Source organism: Cupressus sempervirens, chromosome 6 (genome assembly GCF_028749045.1).
Source record: "Cupressus sempervirens isolate cs-2001-9-10 chromosome 6, ASM2874904v1, whole genome shotgun sequence".
Lineage (NCBI taxonomy): Eukaryota > Viridiplantae > Streptophyta > Pinopsida > Cupressales > Cupressaceae > Cupressus > Cupressus sempervirens.
Window position 1 is genome coordinate 261,999,692 of NC_143123.1, and position 19,690 is coordinate 262,019,381.

The 19,690-nt window shown below is 36.6% G+C and overlaps 1 protein-coding gene across 1 annotated transcript in view; it reads right to left on the reverse strand.

The window, feature by feature from the left end:
* Nucleotides 1-19,690, reverse strand: part of LOC149552239 (mitogen-activated protein kinase kinase 6-like) — a 134,514-nt gene that overhangs the window by 1,639 nt on the left and 113,185 nt on the right. The gene's annotated exons all lie outside the window — the stretch shown is intronic.

The window sequence follows — 19,690 nt, forward strand, 5'->3', positions numbered from 1 at the left end:
AGTTGTGACAAAGCTCAACAAAATATCTTTGAAGTTTGAAGAAAAAGCAGTAAACTTTTTCATTAACACCAACAAAGTTGCCTAGATCCATAGATGGCATCAATCTGTTATGGCAGCACAGAAGGGCAGACTTAGAACAACTTTTCAACTGTACGAAGTCTTTCAAAACATTTATAGACTTGGATACCAATATTTGCTGGAAATGTCTGGAGCCGGAAGTGGATATGTACGGAAGCATGGATATAGACGGAAGCCCTATGGGTTTCATCCGGATGCCACTCGCAGGCACCCGGATGCAGGCAGATGCCTATGTCAGTCATCCGGACTCAGGGTGCCTGTGAGTGGCATCCTGGTAGCACCCAGGAGCTTCTGTCAGCATCCACACAGAAAAAGTCAAAAAAAATGCAAATTTCACTTAAAAACCATTTAAGACGTGCTTATTTACACATTTTATTATATTTTTTTGTCCCAAACCCTAATGTGGCCCTAATAGAAGCCTTTCAACCATTCAATCTCCATTTTGTTTTCAGCTGGGTTCACTGTTCTCATTTTGTTTGCATCTAGCACAAGTGGAACCTTTCTTGGTTCAAATGATATTAACCTTGCAGCGGATGGAGATGAGGAGGACCCAGATTTTTTTGAGAATCCATATGATTCTGATTAGTGAACAATGACATTGAATCATGAACTCTGTTTTTTATTTTGCAGTTTGGACATGGAGTCTAGAACATGAATATTTGTGCCTATCAAGTTTTAATTTGAAGTTTGAACTAATTAATTGACATATGAAATATCTTGAATCTTGATCACTGCTGAAGTATCATATGTATTATGATACTATCAAATGATGTATTTTTGTGTATTTCAAACTCTGAGTTCTTGTATTTATAAGTTTCTTAAATTCTTTGCATAGACACACACACACGTTTCCAAACACATCCGTACCCAAAAATATAAAAAATTTCCCACATCCGAAATGGTAACTTAGTTTATAGTTCATGGTAAAAATCAAACCAGCTAATGACATCCCTTTCCTAGGTGCACTAATTATGTTGGAGAAAAATAATTATGCTTTAGTCTTCAGAGATCTGTCAAAACACTTTTTCCTCTTGACAGCAGGTCCGCAGGCTAAGCCCAAAACCTTCAGATTCTTTATTCATGTGGTGCATACAGCAGCTACATAAATCACTTTCATATTATTGCATGCTTTATGAAAGCCGGACCACAGTACAGGTATGTGAGTGTGGACAAAGAAATGCAGACTGACACAGATAATAATTTCCTTAAAGTACTTTTCAGCCCTATTACTCATGGATTTTATAAAGTCGTTCTATCGACACTGTTGCATGGGAACAAATTCAATGAATATCAGAATTGTTACCACCAATATTTACTTAAACAATGTTAAATACTTATTTTATGCATTATGCACATTTCTCATAGCATGCGTGTAGGATTTGAAAGAAAAAACATGCAGGTAGAGAGCATCCAGATAGATGAAATGTCTCTCCTTTAATATTGATAAGAGTTTGTTTCAGCTGTCAATAAAATTTGCGCTCTCCCTCTTACGTTCTTTTCTTCTTGACTTCCAAGAAAATAGAGGGAATTGCATAAGAATGTCTTTAAATGCTATCCTGCAATCATCGCTATATCTCTGGGTCATGACATTGGATATGAACCACAGCATGGTGTCAACAAACAATAAAATCATTATATGTTTAACAATTTACTTGCGGGTATGAAAATTATTGCTGCAATCCTTGCATGCCACTTAAAGTGTGGACATAGTGACTCAACAACACATAATCTATTTCACATTGTATTGCCTGCCTCAATCTCATGAGACATTTATTTGACTTCTGATTGTTTTGTTAAAATGGCCAGCAGGTATACAGCAACATAATCATTCATATTTTTCATATTTTTTTATGAATTATATATATTCTGAAATGTAAGGTAACAAACTCCCTTAGCTTAAACAAATTACCAAAAGCGCCCAACAGTCATTACAAGCAACAGTATTTCAACACATGGGGATATTGAAAAATATACTGGCCTGATAGTTTTCCAAATAGCTGTTAAAAGTAACACAGAAGTTGGAATGCTCAATATAGAAAATAAGAAGATACAGACTGATGAAAACCCTTAACGTCATCATGTTAAGAGCATGGTTGAAATGTTGGGATTGTTGTCATTGATGTCGAAACCCTTGTACAGGTTGAATGTCTGTACCAGTTGGTTGTTGGTTGTGTTATTATGCAGATCAGATCTATTCTATGTAACTTATGTTAATAATGAACTGTGTGGATGGATGTCCCTGTACTGGTTATGATAATATAACTTTTTGATACATCTATGGTATTCAATGAGCACAAAAAATATGAAGCTTTGGATGGATATAATTGGCTGCTGTGTTTCAGAGTATTTCCGGGTATCCCTGCTAACTGGACATTCATGCAGTAAATCAGAGGTTTTTAGTATAACAATTGTATTCAGGTTTTGGACAAATTCTATCTGGCTCTATCCACCGGTTGGTTCAGAGTTTTTGTAGATCAAGACATGGTCTTCATTGTGACATTCCCATCAGCCCCATAATACTTCTCTTTCAGAATGTGTGACATGAAATGTGCTTATCTTATAAATGACCTATCTTTAGGTCCCATGGTAGCGTGGTATGTAGTTCTCGTATGAATGACCTATCTTTTAGGTCCAATGCTAGAATGTTGAACTATATTGTAACATCTTTTGTAGCTTAGGCCAACATATGTATTTGTTTCATTGATATGTATATATCTAGAACATCTATTCAGATCCAAAGATATGTGTGTGAGAATATGGTGAAGGTGGTATGGTGCGAGTGTGATTTGAAGAGTGAATACTTGGTGGTGAAGTGCGGAGGCAGAAATAAGATGTGTGAAGGGTTATTATGAAATCAGAGAGAAGAACATTCAATTTTGTAGAAGGTTGGTGTGTACCGGCAGAAAATCTCTAACCAGATCTGCTGCAATCAGTCGTTTCTGTGCTACTAGCTGTAACTGTTTCATGCATATACAGATGCAACTTCTTTCATTCACAATTTGACAATCTTTTCTTAAATATTTTTGCATCAGGGCAGTTAGCCCAACTGAAAGTGAGGCTACCCACAGTGAGCAAACTGATAGCGAGCCCTTGTAGAAGTCGCCTTATCCGGTGTTTATATTTATGAGAATTAGTTTCTCCATGATTTTTCCCGTCTTGGGATTCCATGTTATAACTGGATTCTGGAGTTTGCTATTTTTCAATTTTTCAAGTTGATATCAGATTTAAGTATCCAAATGTTTTATGTGTGTACCAGTTTAACAAAGTTTGTAAAAAGTGTTTTAGATTAGCTGAATCACCCCCCTTCCCCCTCTCAATCATTCGGCATGTTCCATATATCAGACATTATTGGCATCACAATGTAAGGTTATGATAACATATGAACATCATTGTCCAAGGTCCATCCTATTGCTCGCACATGCATACCACCCAATCATGCAATTCATGGCTCCCCATGCTGGCACTCTCATTGACATCAAAATTCTTTGAAATAAGGGACAACTAGGGGATGTAATAATGCTAGAAGTATTATGATTGCAGCACCCTTTCTTCTCATTCTTAAACATAGAGGATATGCTCAATGGCATCAGTTGGTCAAGCATACTTTAGTAAAAATGAAAAAGTAAATGGAACCTTTCCTCCTTGTGTAACCAATGGTAGATCTTTGGTTTCCTTTAAAAGCCTCCAGTTTATATGGCAGCAGATTCAGAACTTCATGGCCATACCCTTGCTGACTGATCTTGAATTCAATAACCTTTGGTAAGTCGCAGGTAATTTCACTTTTTATTTGTCAAAGGAAAATGAAAAGTTGTTTCATTAGGACTAGATAAGGTGTTAAAATGTGTTTGATTGTCCTTAGAAGGGTTCCTATTAGTATTTGAAATGGACAGGGAAGGAAGATTGGACTCTAGCTGTGTAGGCTTCTCACTTAACAAGAATGACCTAAAAGAATAATTGGAGCTGCACAGGGGGTTATGGTGTCCAAAGTCCAAAGCCAAAAAACTTGGAGTTCTAGAGTTGGTTTTGGTTGGAGAAAGAAGTGAAGGAAGAAAACAGGTAATAGTGACCAAATAGCATTTACTTTGATGACAAGAGGAAGAGGGATATTGCTCATGCTGGCACCAGCGGAGAAAAGAAAAATACAAATACAAGTCAGATAAAGCCAGATCGAAGGTGCTGTAGCCAATAGTCTTCTACAGTGCATTCTACATCACAAATGAGTGTAACAGCACACAGTCCATATCAGAGTTTTGGTCTTCCTTGAAATGAATAGTCATCCCCTCAGCTCTCTCTCTCTCTCTCTCTGTAATGTCCCCTTCACCGCGCTAGCTATAATGGCGCCTAGTTGGTCTATCTTTCCATCCGGATAGGCTTACGGCATGTGATTTAGGATGCCAGCCAATCACTGGAGTTTTGGTTTCAGTTGAGGAGATTTTTAGTGGGAAATCCTAAGGTTAAAGTCACAATATTTTATTGAGCTGAAATATAAAGCACTTTATTGTTTAAAAGTCACTTTATGACAAAATGACTTAAGTGATTAAAATACGAAATAGTCTTTTATCCCACATTGCTAAGATGTTTGTATCTCTCCACACTTCGAGGTTATAAAAGAAAAGCATTTGCATTGGGACTGTCACGATGAAAATAGGACAGCTTATTAAATATAAAAGCGGTTGCTTTAATGTGATTGGACACTATTGAGGACGAAACCGCTTGGGAGAGAAAAGAGGAGCTGGATGTAGGCCCGACTACTCATGAAAGATTGTATCTCAGATTTCAAGTACAGATATTGGAACTCAAAATCACAGTAAAACTCGGCTCTATACAGTAAGTACCATACATCGCATAACTTAGAGGATGATTTCTGTTGAGATTGTACAGGCCGCAGATTTATATATTTCAGACACACATTGAAATAGAGTGAAGGAAGCATACATTTGTATGCACTAGGAGTATTCAGGGATCACGTGATTGCAGGTAGACTGCAGCAGATAGTAAAGATTTTAAAATACAGTAAGGTGGGAGACGAGATTCACATCAGCCACGTTGAACATAAACAGCAGCAGAGGTAACTGGCAAGGTGGTGGCAGGAGCCGCAGAAGTTTGAACTCGCACTGGAAGCAGGTCTGATCATTCACACCAACGTACTCACATCCAATCACGGCAGAAACAGCATGTTGAGGATAAACCTTCAGGGCAGACATTGAATGCTGCGGACTACTATTGCATCTGTAGGAGCTCAGGCCATGAGCAATCACAGGAGATAGAAGGGACTCCGAACTCACTTGCACAGCAGTCATATTCCACTTCACAGCATACACAGGTTTTACTTCTCCCCTCCATTGTATACTATGGTTACTTAACTGATTCGGGTGGTTAAACATAGGTGAAACTGGGAGCTTGGTATGATAAATGGTACTCACACATAATTTGAATAATGGTTTTTGCACACTGTCATAACGTGGGACTGTACTCAATATCATTTTTATTGCTGTGAGTTAAATCTGGGTTGTGTATTAATATTGCTAATAGTCAATGAACTAGTAGTACAACAACACCAGTAAATTTTTATGAATTGCACACCAACTGTTTGACGAAATTCCTCTCTTCAAAACTTAATTTTGCTGGTTAATACAAGAAGGGTTTATTAAACTTTCTCTCTCCTGTCAAATGTTGAAAGGTTGGCGATTAGCCATTAAACATTTGCATCTGCACTGAGAAATGCTTTGCCTTGATACATTTTCCCAATGACCTAGAGCCTCTACTAATGTTCATGATTTCCTTGATTTCAGAATTACAATGATATCAAATCTGAAACGACTTTTGGAGTTGTCATAATCGATGCCAAATTCCACTTTGATCTGTTTTCTAGAGTATTTTGAAGAATATGCTTGCAGAAAGAAAGTTGATTTAGTAAGAGAACATTACCAAATTGTCATTGTTTAATAGGGATATTTAAATCTACCTAATTTTAATGAAAATTCTATTCCATGGTCTCCTAAGAATATGGCTGACCATCTCGTTTCCCGTGCTTCACCTTTCTGGGTTGAAATGAAAAGTGTCAACCCTGAATTTCGGCCCTTCATTCCTTCAATGATAAATCATAAAACCTGTCGGGGCTGTTCTGCAAGTTGAAGATCCTAAGGTCACTCTTCCTCATCTTAATGCTAGATTTTTTATTTCATTAAATCCAGATGTTCTTCATAAAAGAATTTCACATAATTTTGACTCTGAATATTTAAGCTGGGACTTGGTGAAGTCAGAAGATCTTGGGGCTTGTTTTCATTGTGAAGCTAATGGACATAATAGGAAAGATTGCCCTTCTCTTAAGAATATCCAGAAAGAATTCCCCGTCTCAAACCCTGATTTGGGTGATTCTCTTCCCAAAGAGAATGTGTCAAATGCTAATCAGCAGGCCATGAATATTAATGCTAACAGGGAACCACAGATAAGCTCTTGAACAAATTTGTTTCTGTTACTAACCCTTTACTTGAAGAGGAGTTTGAGGTAAGACCAGCTAGTTCTCCTAGTAGTTTGGAAACCCCAAACCCCTTTGCTTGTCAACCTACCCAAATGCATGTTGAAAGAGAAAAGGTTAATCCTGATAATGCCCCAATCTTAAATGCTCAACAACTTGCTCTATCTAGCCTCTAAGGCTATTCAAGACAAGAATAGCAATATGAAGTCTATTGAAAAGACAATGACCTCTAATGGCACCCTCCCCATGTTGTGAAGAATTGCACCAAGACCCTCACTAATACTGCAAATGCCAATGTTGTGGAAGGAAATGAGGATGGCTTTATTGAAGTGATTGGAAAGAAAAAAAGAAAGAATTATGAGAGATCTAACAGCACTAAAATTATTTTTAAAATAAAATAAAACCAAAAGTTCAGACATTCCTTTTTCTTTCAACAGATTATGCAGCAACCCCACCCCAAACAAAATCAATCATGAAGTTGAATCTACACAGTTGGAATGTTAGAGGACTAGAAATGCCAAATAAAAAGTATGTGGTTAGAAATTGGTGTAACATGATCCACAAAAAGGGCTTTATTTGCCTCCAAGAAATTAAAGTCATAGGTTTTCATGTGTTTTAACACTCCTAAGCTTGTTTGGAATAGAGCTACTAGTTTCTTTTCTGGTCATGATAGAGGCAAAGGCAGGGTGGCAATCTTGATTGGACCTCAATGGGAGAATAAAATTATTAGCAAAGGAGTCTCTCCCTGTCATAGAGCTATTTGGATCACCTTTAAATTCCAAGATTACACCATTGTCTTATGCAACATTTATGCCCCTAATGACTATAGAGAAAGAACCAATCTTTGGGATTGGCTTTCAGAGAACCTTCCTAATGCCTATTGGGTTCTCACTGGTGATTTCAATATGTTTGAATGCAAGCTCGATAAGGTGGGAGGAAATAAACATGGATGGAAAGGCAATGAACTTTATTTTTGGAATAATGTTACTTCCGATTTTTGGCTCAATTTAAAAATGTTCATACAGTCATTAAGGTTTCATGAGAAGTCAGTTGACAAGTAAAATTAATAATGATCATGTGAAATGGTAAGATGTTAATCGTTATAATTTCATATGAAGATGACATGTTAGTAAATCCTTATGATGCTATTATATTGTTAGCTTGAAATCTTGGAAAGTTGGTTATTCATCATGGGAAGTGAATGGTGGCTAGCCGTTATCATGGTTTATGAATAATAATTGTTATGGTAATTATGGTTATATTGAGGAATATGACATTATCATGGAGAATTTATTCCTTGCGAGAGCACGTTGAAGGGCGGAAGCATTGCCAAAGGAGTTGGGTACAGGGGGATCACCTACCATTGAGAAAATAGGTGGGAGTCCTAAACCACCATGCCCAAGGATGAAACTAGACAAGCAAGAAGAACAAAGGATGACCATGAGCTATTTAGATAAAAAAATAAAAAGAAACATTATAAGGAACTTAAGTAAGAATATTACCTTAATTGTGTTTTGATCTTTATAACCCTTGCAAGCTATCATGTCTCGGTATAGTAACGTCTCGTTTATACTCATACTTGTGTGGGTTTGAAATATGTATGTGTGTATATATGTGTTTGTGTGTGTGAGTGTGTGTGAAATTATCACTAGCGTATACATATATGTATTTATGTATGTACCTACATATCATATTACTTGGGCAAGCATGACTATATGGGAAGTGACATTATTATACCAAGACATGTGATGGACATATTTTTGCCTCCCTTGCTTTTATATTTCCATATTGTGGGCATGATAATTAATTTAATTGTGCAATCAACCTTATTGTATCTTGCATCCACCACCTTATGGCATTGAGCTATGATGTTTTGTATGGATATTTCTTTTTGAAATTTTGAATGGTCTTGCAACATTCTTGCTACCTCAATCTTTGTTTAACTGAACCAACACGGGAGGTCATTCCATCTTGGCCGATACTTGTTTTATTTATGCAATATAATCATGTCGTGGAGGTCTCACTCTCTATCTTCTATCTCTCTGCAAATTATTTCCGAGCATCTCTAAACATTGTTTCACCACAGTATAGTGTTTTATATGAGGACACATAAAAGTGGATTACCCAAGATATATTGCTAGAGGCGAAGCTCGAGAGCTTGAGCCATGATTATTCATCGGTTTATTATGAAGTTTTAGTGCCAGGTTGTATTACACATTCAATATTCATCAGATTGATTTCGGAAATCAGTTCATGCCTTGAGAATCCCTTTGTAATTATTGTGTCTTATCATTCCTATTTGTGCCGATTGTTATCAGCTCTACTATTAAGTTTCACCCCCTATCTACAAGTACAAAGCTGAACACATTTGGAACCATGATTATCTCTTTTTTTTGTTTTATCAATACACTCTTCTAGTGTGATATTGTGTTGTATTTATTTTTTATATAAATGATCAGAATAAAGGAGCACCATACAGGGGCATAGTCATTATGTCCTTGAGATGGAAGACTCTCTCTCTCTTGATGTGATAAAAAAACAGAATTAAAAGCATATTGTCTTATGATGCCATACGTTGATAAAAGCATGATGTATGGCAAAGGAATAAGTCATGAAATCCAAAGATGTAATATAAATTTCCTCCCAAGTAATGAGGACCTTTTTGGTCGAGCCAAGGGGAGAAAAGAGTGGGAAGAATTCCTGCAATGAAAGAAAGAATATAATCAGTATTATCTAAATCAAGTATAAAGATAGCTCATTAAAATCCGTGTAAGGACTCTCATTGTCAAGTCAAGCGATGGTTTGTTACTTTGGCTTAGCTCATTAAAATCCGTGTAAGGACTCTCATTGTCAAGTCAAGCGATGGTTTGTTACTTTGGCTCCAAGTTGCTCAATGATTGGTCAGTAGTGTCCCAAGCCTAATTCCAAGGTAGGGAGGGTCTTTCTCAATTGAGATTGTGTGGGGATATTCAAGGATCCGCAGTTGGGAGGTAAAGCCCTTGACAATGCTTCTCCTCTCCACTAGATGCCAGGACATGCATAAGACAGAGATAAGTTATGCATTCAATTATCTGCTAGTAACAGGCATTTTATTTTCTTGAATTTGGAATTACAAGTTGAAGATAAGTTAGATTGATTAATATCGGAAACCACTCCCTCTTAATGTATTCTGAAAATAGTTAAATTAGTTGATTTTCCAAGTGAACATGAAATGTATCTGCATGCATGAGATAGGCTTACCAGATGGTTGTTATATATGTCTTTCATTTATGTGAATAATGAATATGAATGTATCTTTTAACCATACATTATTGCCACTGTTAGCAATAGGAAAGAAAAGGGATGATAGAGTGGTATTTGATGCCCTAAATGGTATTTGTCATTATGATACAATGGTATAACTATTTGTGCCCTAAGTGGTATATGTGGACTAACATGGGCTTTGCAAATGCTGCCCTAGGTGGATTCTGATTTAGGAATTTAGGGTATGGAAAACTTAAATCCTCTATTTAGATTTATTGATGATGCCTTCCATTGTTAGTTATGATAATTCAATTGGACTGATTGTAATTGTTAATCTCTTTCACATGTAAGATAACTGTTATAACTATCTTCTCATGAATGTGAAACAGTATCTGTATTTCGATGATATGCTAGTGGTTAGCTAAGGCCCAGGAAAAGAGGTTGTTACAAATAAGATGAAGAGAAAACTTAACATAGTTGATCCTCTCTGTAGAATGAAGAATGAGTATAATAGCATTTGGTATAATTGGTGTAACAAACAGTCTAATAAGAAGAGAATTTACCGCAAACTGCATTTGTTCTACTTAAATTCTGCTTTGCTTGGTTTTGATCAGTCCAATGGAAACAATCATGTCTGTATTCAGCCTGCAAGTATCTCCAACAATTCCCCCTTTCAGGCTTGCATAATAGTTAAGGGTGTTAATTTGAACGACAATATTCGTTAATGCAAGAATCCCTTCAAGCTTAACACTTATCTGCTGCAAGATGATGACTCCCTTGAGGCCATTAGAACTGTCACTGTCCTCTCTAAATTTTGTGCTGATAAGAGTAATCCTAGAAGTAAATAGGATCAATTAGTAGAAGTCTGGAGCAAAATGTTTCAATTGATAGGAACCAAAGAGGCTATTGATAGAAATTGTAGTGAAAATTATCTTCAAAGGGAACTTAATAACATTGAAAAAGATCTCCAATTCAAAGGAGATGATCAAAATCTGGTTGAAAATCTCATATACACTAAATCTCAGTTAAGGAAAGTTCAAAACTACAAAGCGCAAGGTCAAAAGGTCAGAGCCAAGGCCAAATGGATTAAGGAAGAGACAGAGGCACAAGATATTTCTTTAATTTGATTAAAGCCAAGCAAAGTAAAGAAGAAATTAAAGGAATTCAAAGTGAGAATGGATTTAGTAAAGATTCCAGTGAAATCCTTAATACCTTTCTGTGGTTCTATAAAAACCTCTTCGCCTCTAAAGTTGACAACATGAATAACTCTGCGTTGAATCTATGTGTTAAGCTCATTCCTTAAAAAAAGTTAGCCAAAGCCAAATCCATTCTGCTTCGAAAAAGCGTTGAACTCAAAGAAATTGAAGCCATTGCCTCAATGGCCAATGGGAAGTCCCCAGGACTTGATGGCCTGCCTACTGAATTTTATAAGGCCAACAAAGAATGGATCTCCACTGAATTGATCGAGCTTTATGACGGTGCTTTTGAAATTGGCACTCCAGGAGAAATTGTTGAGGGATTATCAAACTCTTGCCCAAATCCAGAGATGTCTCTTTGGTTCAAAATTGGAGACCAATAACACTATTAAATACCTCCTACAAAATCATTGCAAAAGTTATGATTAGAAGAATCTCTGATATTCTTAACAACACTATATCCAAGACTCAAACTGATTTTATCAAGGGGAGATACATCTTAGATAACATTCTGACTAGTTGGGAGGCTATGCATTGAGCCAAAAGAGTTGAGCAAGATGTCTCCATGATTTTGTTGGATTTTGAAAAAGCTTATGATAAAATTGAATGGAGTTTCATGGCTGTAATGTCGAAGGCCTTTGGGTTTCCTCCTTACTAGTGCACTTGGGTTAAAATTATTTTTAAGGATTCAAATGCTGTCATTGAAGTTAATGGTGAGCTATCTGACCCTATCTCCTTGGGCAGATCTATAAGACAAGGATGCCTCTTGGCCTGTACTCTGTTTGTTATTGATGCTGATGCATTATCTTATATTCTTAGAAGTACCCAGCTTGGTAGTCCAGTCAAAGGTTGAACTCTGCCTAATAATGAAGATCTCCTTATAGAGCAATTTGTTGATGATATTCCCATGTTTGTGGAGATGAATGAGAGTAACTTTGATAACATGCTTGATAGAATACATTTGTTTAGCTTAACTTCAGGGGCTGAGATCTCTCCCATGATGTCCACTATTTTAGGTTGGGTCAACACCCTTCCTGACTGGCTTAGTAACAAAGGCTGCAAATGGCAAAGGCCTAATGATATTGTGAGATATTTGGGAATTCCTTTTGCTTTAAATCCCTCTACCAAGGAGATGTGGAACTGGATCTTTAAAAAGATAGAGAGAAAACATATTAAATGGCAAACTCATATGCTATCCATTGCAGGGAGGGCTCAAATTGTCCAAAAAGTCCGTTCTTCTCATGCAGTTTATTACTCTTCGGCTTGGATGCTAGCTAATTATCAATCTAATAAGCTGGAGAAAATTTTGAGAGACTTTTTGTGGTCTTATGGCATGGGCAATAAGAAATGGCACTGTGTGAAGTGGGACTAGTGTTGTTCTTCACAAAACATGGGGTGGGGCTTGGGCTCAAAGATCTCCAAATGGATTATTAAGGTTCTGAATGGGAATGAACCTTGGAAAATTCTTATTAGAAATAATATTAGTATGTCTCTATTAAAAGTTGTAAAGATTTCCATAATGCTCCTCTGCTTCATATTGTTTTTGGTGATTTTGACATAAAAGTCTTTTGATCCAAGGTTTTCTCTTCCATTTGGAAAGCTTGGTGTCATCTTAGATCCATGATTTGCAATATATCTGCTGCGGGGAAATACCCATATTCTGCTGTCCTTCATAGATCTATTTGGTGGGGTATTTGTCTTAAAAATTAACCTCTTGCTCTAAACCAATGTTGCTCTGCTAAAAGATGGCATAAATAAGCTATTTCTGCCATTCAAGATATTATGGTTGACAAGCATTTGGGGTCTTGGGTGTAAATTAGCGTGAAGTTTAACATTCCAAACTCTCGGAAGAAAACTTATACCCTTATTTCGAAGGCAATGGGTAAGTTCTTTCCTGGTAAAGTTTTCAAGTCTCAATAGTGGCTAGATCAGATCAAGTGGATAGATGGCAGTAAATATAATAGTTGCTCCTGCAAACAGATTTACAATATGCTTAAACACAATGAAGATACCATTAATAGACTCAAACTTGTTTGGGGTTTTAATTGGGAGATCTCTAGATGGCACGTTGTTTTTAACTTGTTTTGGCACTCCCCTGTTGAGCCTAAAGTTGTGTACATTAGATGGATGCCTCTTCTTCAAAAACTTCTTGTTGGCTCTATTATTTCCTCCTGTGGTGTTCAACCCATTATCTGCTCTTTGTGCAACTGTCCGGGAACCTTTGAACATCTTTATTTTTAATGTGTTTTCTAAAAGATTATGGTCAATGTTTTTTGGTCATCCTATCATTTGGAATTGTAATGATGGTCTCTCCTGGCTTGAAATCCTTGCAGGCTTTGTTCCTGATTTTGATATCAAATTGAATAGATTCTGGGTTTTTTTAACTGCTGAAATCATGTGCATCATTTGGACAAAAAAGGAATGAGGAGATTTTCCAAGAAAACAAACGTGACCTTACTGAGTTTAACTTCAAACTCACACATTTCTTTATTGTTTCTCAGGTCACAGCCACCATTGAAGTACCCAAGGAAAGATTTAATGAGTTGCTTAAAACAGGAGCCATTATTGTCTTCAAAAGAGAAATCCAGAACTTTAATGATTTGGATGCCAATCAGATGCTTGATAACCACAGTGACACAGAGAATCAAGGTAACCAGAACAACTATAACCTGCTTGATCAGGCAGAGTAGAACAATGATATCAATCCTCGTGATACCAACAACCTGGACCTCTCCAGCAATGAGAGAAGGAATTCTGATAGAAGGGAGACTACTGATGGATGGTACTGCATGTATAACTGGGATAGTGAAACTGAAGGAACAAGGATTACAGTATGCAGAATGATATCAATCAATGTTATAGTGAATGCTGAAGCTGATCCTTTTTTGTTACTTTTTTTACTGTAAAGCAAGGCTTATATATACTGTATATGTTGAAACTCTCCTAGTCAGCCACCATTTAATACTTTGCTGACTCCCTTCACAAATTGTATTTCTCTCTTGTTCTCAGACTATCTTAATAGAAAGAAAAAATCTGAATTTCATTCTCCTTGTTAAATGGGACCTGTAGATTCATGGTTGTAATTTGAAATTGATTTCAGCACCACGCCTAATATCAGGAGATTGATGACATTTCATGACCGAAGAATGTCTCTCACTAGAAGATTTGTCCAATTCTACCTTGGACGATAGAGGGTTTTGAGTTCAGCATCAGTCACTTAAGCAACAGCATGCTTGAAACTTATAATTGCCTTCACTATGGCAGTGCAGCAACCAGTGTTGCATTAAAAAATATTGAGGGACTGACATTGGTTTGTTTCCAGCTATCAGCAGTGCTATCCACATTATGGTAACAGATTTTCTTATTGTTTTCACCTCTGCATCTTGTGACTGTGTATATTTTGTCAAAAGAGTCATCTGGGTTTGATTCATAGATCCCTGACGTGGTTGATTGTCCATGCACACAACTTTTGGTTCTACCACGTACTTTCCATGTTAGTTGTGTGATAGATGGTGCTTTGACAGTTTGAATACCAAATGGGATCATGATAGTAGTAGGATATTCAAAAAGTAAAGCAAGGCTTATATATACTGTATATGTTGAAACTCTCCTAGTCAGTCACCATTTAATACTTTGCTGACTCCCTTCACAAATTGTATTTCTCTCTTGTTCTCAGACTATCTTAATAGAAAGAAAAAATCTGAATTTCATTCTCCTTGTCAAAAGGGACCTGTAGATTCATGGTTGTAATTTGAAATTGATTTCAGCACCATGCCTAATATCAGGAGATTGATGACATTTCATGACCGAAGAATGTCTCTCACTAGAAGATTTGTCCAATTCTACCTTGGACAATAGAGTGTTTTGAGTTCAGCATCAGTCACTTAAGCAACAGCATGCTTGAAACTTGTCATTGCCTTCACCATGGCAGTGCAGCAGCTGGTGTTGCATTAAAAAATATTGAGGAGGGACTGACATTGGTTTGTTTCCAGCTATCAGCAGTGCTATCCACATTATGGTAATAGGTTTTCTTATTGTTTTCAGTGTATTCCCTATAAATGTGAGGACCTCTGCATCTTGTGATTGTGTATATTTTGTCAAAAGAGTCATTTGGGTTTGATTCATAGATCCCTGACGTGGTTGATTGTCCATGCACACAACTTTTGGTTCTACCACGTACTTTCCATGTTAGTTGTGTGATAGATGGTGCTTTGACAGTTTGAATACCAAATGGGATCATGATAATAGTAGGATATTCAAAAATATTGGTCTATTGAGTTGATTGTATACCTAACTATTCTGTGCACTTGCTTACATTTGAATGGCTTGGAATCCTAGCTGCACTTGGTAGCGTTATCCAGGGACACATCAATTGCACTGAAAAACCCATCCCCATACTAGAAACTATTCAGAGACATGGGGACAGCCAGGGGATGTTCCCCTACTGACCCAAATTCTGAAAATCTGCAGGAAACGTTTTCAAAACAAGGGGACTTTGCCTAGTTATGTTGGGGACAGTCGGGGACATCTAGACATCCCCTCAACCATCCTAGGAACGTCCATGCATCACCCACAGGAGCAAGCATTTTTTAATTTTTTTTTTTTTTAAATCACTTTTCATTTAAAAATAATAATTTCCTTTTTGTATGCTATCCTTCAATAAAAATTCAAGAAGGCTCGGAGCTGCATGGTTTCCAATAAATACTCAGAACTGTCCCAAGTATGACGGAACAGCAGCAGACCCAGAAGGATCTTCTTGCAGGCTATAGGAGGCCTGCTTTGTTGGATCAAACCTTGGTGGAGTTATCTAAATGTATGATCTGATCTGTGCAAATCCTGAGTAAAGTTTCCAGCATATACAGTGATGTAGTTCCACTCTAATAATGCAGTTGTGAGGAACAGCTGCCAATGTATTAAAAGCAAGCAAAAATGGAGGTTAAAATTGTTGTGAAGGCCAGTATAAGCATGCAAAAATAGCATTCTTTATCCATGTTTTCATGAGAATAAAGAGTATAAATGCAAATTCCCCCATATTTTATACAACCATCCCTTTTGACGTCCCCAAAATCTGCTAAAAAAAATTGTCATCCTAGAAACCCGTCCATACCCCTGCCATCCCCATCCCAGAAAATTGGGGTAGCCTTGGCATTTGGTATATTTACTATTGCCAAGGCTAGTCATACCCCTACCTACTCTTTGTATTTGTCTCTAATGGGAATCAATATTTTTTTATGGACCTTGTTTACAATTAGGATGAGCTGAAACCCTAACTGTATTTAGAAATTACTCCCAACTAGGTTACCAATGAAACTATCATTCTATTCTATGGAACAGGAGATTCTTTAATTTGTATTTATAACCTGCCAATGTTCTATGCGACCATTACCCAAATTGCTGGATGATATACTTGGCACATTGTGACTTGAAGTTATAGAGGCTATCAACATTTTCAGTTATGGCCCTTAGAGATACATGTTTGTGATGATCCCATTTGCTAAGGAGTCGGCCTCAACTATTAATTAAAGTTTAGATAAATGACATTATTGAATTTTCAAACAAACAACCCAAACTGACCTTTTTTAAATTTGTATTTAACAAAAATAAATAAGTCAGTTGGCACTTTGGCCGACCTGTTTGGTTTGGTGTGTTGTCTTGTATTTTGTCACCACAAAATGAGGTAACAATATGAAACTTTTTCAATAGTTTCGCATTTCTTCGAGACAATTCATTATTTAATTGGCCAACATCGATCAACCAATCAACCCCAATTTGCATAATAAATCCTTTTACTGAAGGCTTTCTTCAAGTCCTTTTCTTCTTTCATTTTATTTAACCTATACTTGATTTTTGAAGCCTTGAAAGTCCTTATTTGCATTTTCAAGTGTTTGTTTAGTTTGCTTTAAACTTTTTGTTTCATTCAATCTCTTGCTTTTAGTTTCCCCTTTGATTCGGTATATCTTAGGGCATAATCGGATTTGGTAGTCAAAAGATATAATCACTTAAGTGCCCAAAAAGTTGACTCTGCACACAGAATCGAATATTTAAAATATGGATGGTATATTTCATAGTTGAGTTTCACTCTTTGAAAAATCTAACAAATTCACTTTATGTTATGTTTTTAAATTACTTTATCACTTAAGTGACTATAGTGCACTTTATGTTATATTTTCATGTCGAGTTACTTTTTAATTTTTTACTTAAGTGACTATAGTGCATTATATGGTCTAATTTGTTGTTGATATTTACTTTGATGTTTTATTGAAAGCATTTTAGTAAAACATTACTTTTGAATAAGTATTTGCACAATATGTAAACTATAGTGTAAATATTCTATTTTGACCCACTTAAATTGATTTTTACTCAATAATCACATAGACGTGCTAAACAACTCACTTAAGTTGCTCAACTCAACATGTCTTTTTCCAAATATGCTTCATGCAATTGCATCTATAGAGTGTGATTTTGCACTTGAATGGAAAAGATTGACTGGGGCAAATGCCAAAAACAAGTCATTTTAAATATGTAATGGACTTCTAAAAGTCTAATTTACATGAAATCTCTCTTCTACATGCAAAAACGTCTCATGTAACAACACCTAGAGAGTGTGATTTTCTCTTTGGAGGCAAGCGTTTGACTTGGGCAAATGAAAAAGTGTATTTTTAAACATGTAAAACACTTCCTAGAGTCCGATTTGCATGTAAATCAGCATTTCCAGCCAAAATCATTACATTCAAATGCCCTCCAAGAGTGTGATCTGCCTCTTGTAGACAAACACTTGGATATAAAAGCCATTTTAAAGGCATATTTTCTCAAATACAGCCCAACCGTTGCATGTAATCCACTTCCTAGAGTTTGATTTGTACTAAACTTGCAAATACAAGGAGAAATAACACATGCAATTACACCTAGAGAGTCCGACTTTGCTCTCCAAGCAAAAACGTTGGAGTATAAGACAAAATAAAACATGTAATCGCATCTCTAGAGTGTGATTGAGCATTTGAATGCATGTAATCACCTCTCAAATCCACGTTTTTGCTCATTTAATGCCAAAATGCCTCATGCATTTGCATTTGAAGGGCATGTTTTGCTCAAAAAAGTCTAGAAATCTTTTTTTCCAACTCATGGAAGTGCATTTGGAGGGCATATTTTTACAAAAGAACGCATGTAAATGAATGTGAAGACCACGTTTTTTACCAAGAACGGCAAAATGACTCATGCTTGTGCATCTCAAAGGCAGATTTTTCTCCAAAAAATTGTCATTTTGCACACATTCCTATGCATCCAGCTTGCATCTTGGCCATACAAACAAAAGCCCATCTTTGCCCACACACAATCCATCCTTTTAAGTCCAATTTTGGCCCCTTTTGTCCAAATACATATGCTTTCCGGATCATTTCCAGCCATCGCATGTGTTCCATGAGTATCTAATCAATACTCCGAACACCTTGTTCTTTGTAGCTTTGTCATTGTCAATCAAAGTCTAACAGCTCCATGGATCCAATCCCTTCAAATGATGTAATTGTTCTAGAATTTCCATGGTGCAGCAAAAGACATATTTGTGACATCAAAATCCAAAGGGAAGATGAAATACCAGTATGACAAGGAGTCGGCTCATACAACTACATCACTCGTTTCATCTCCTATGGATCAAGTATCAAATACGAAGATTGGGCATGTAGACATGGCTGATTTCTTACAAAGAATCAAAGCTACTGCCAATAAGGAGATGAAACGCATAAAAAGAACTAATATTCATTTAGTGTCTACTTTTCCCATGGCTGCCCTAGAACCTGAGTTTGTCTTGGTATGTGCTCAACATTTCAGCCATAAGACAAAAAAACAATTAAGAATGCAAATGGCAAGGTCATTAGCAGCCTAGATCCAAATTTTATTGAGCAAATCTTCAAACTTCCTCAGAAATCAAAATGTGTAGATTTGTCTAAAGAGATGTCTCTACAACTATAGAATCAAAGCAAACTAGATTATCAAAGGCACACAAATGATCACTCGTTGGATATCCAATTTCTCTAAATGGCCCAAAACAATACACAATTCTGACTTCACACCAGAAGTTAATGATTTGATAACTCTCCTTAACATAGTTTGTGGTCTCAATGAATCTGGTGATTTTGAACCCTGGATGTATAAGATTATCCTTCAAATCTTTGCTAACAAAGAATCCATCTACTAGGCAGAGTTTGTAAGCACAACAATATGTGAACAATTAGTTCATGCGGGAACATCAACACCGTCCTACATGAATTTATACTGGTCTACATTGATGCGGTCATGGGAACATTCTTAGGACTTTCCACCAAGGGGGATCATACTCTAGTTCCCATCTGGAACTATTATGACCAAATTACATTGACATAGAGCAAGTATAATTACAGGAGGATCAAAGATGCATTTTTCAAACATTTCAGATGTCAGTTTGACAAAGAGCTGGTAATCAAGAGTATCAGATGAAGCCTAGGAGAGTGTAAATTAGTTTGGTTGCATTTTTTTGCAATTTCCAACTTTCACCTATTTGAGAGTTGTTTATTTTCAACAAGAACCATATACCTTACCAAGATGTCCTACTGATAGGATTATTCTGATGGAATTGGCCAGACAGATCATGGACATGCAATTGTACCAACAGAGTTAGCATAGGCCAAGCTTCAGCATTACCACTGCCAAACCCCTCATAATT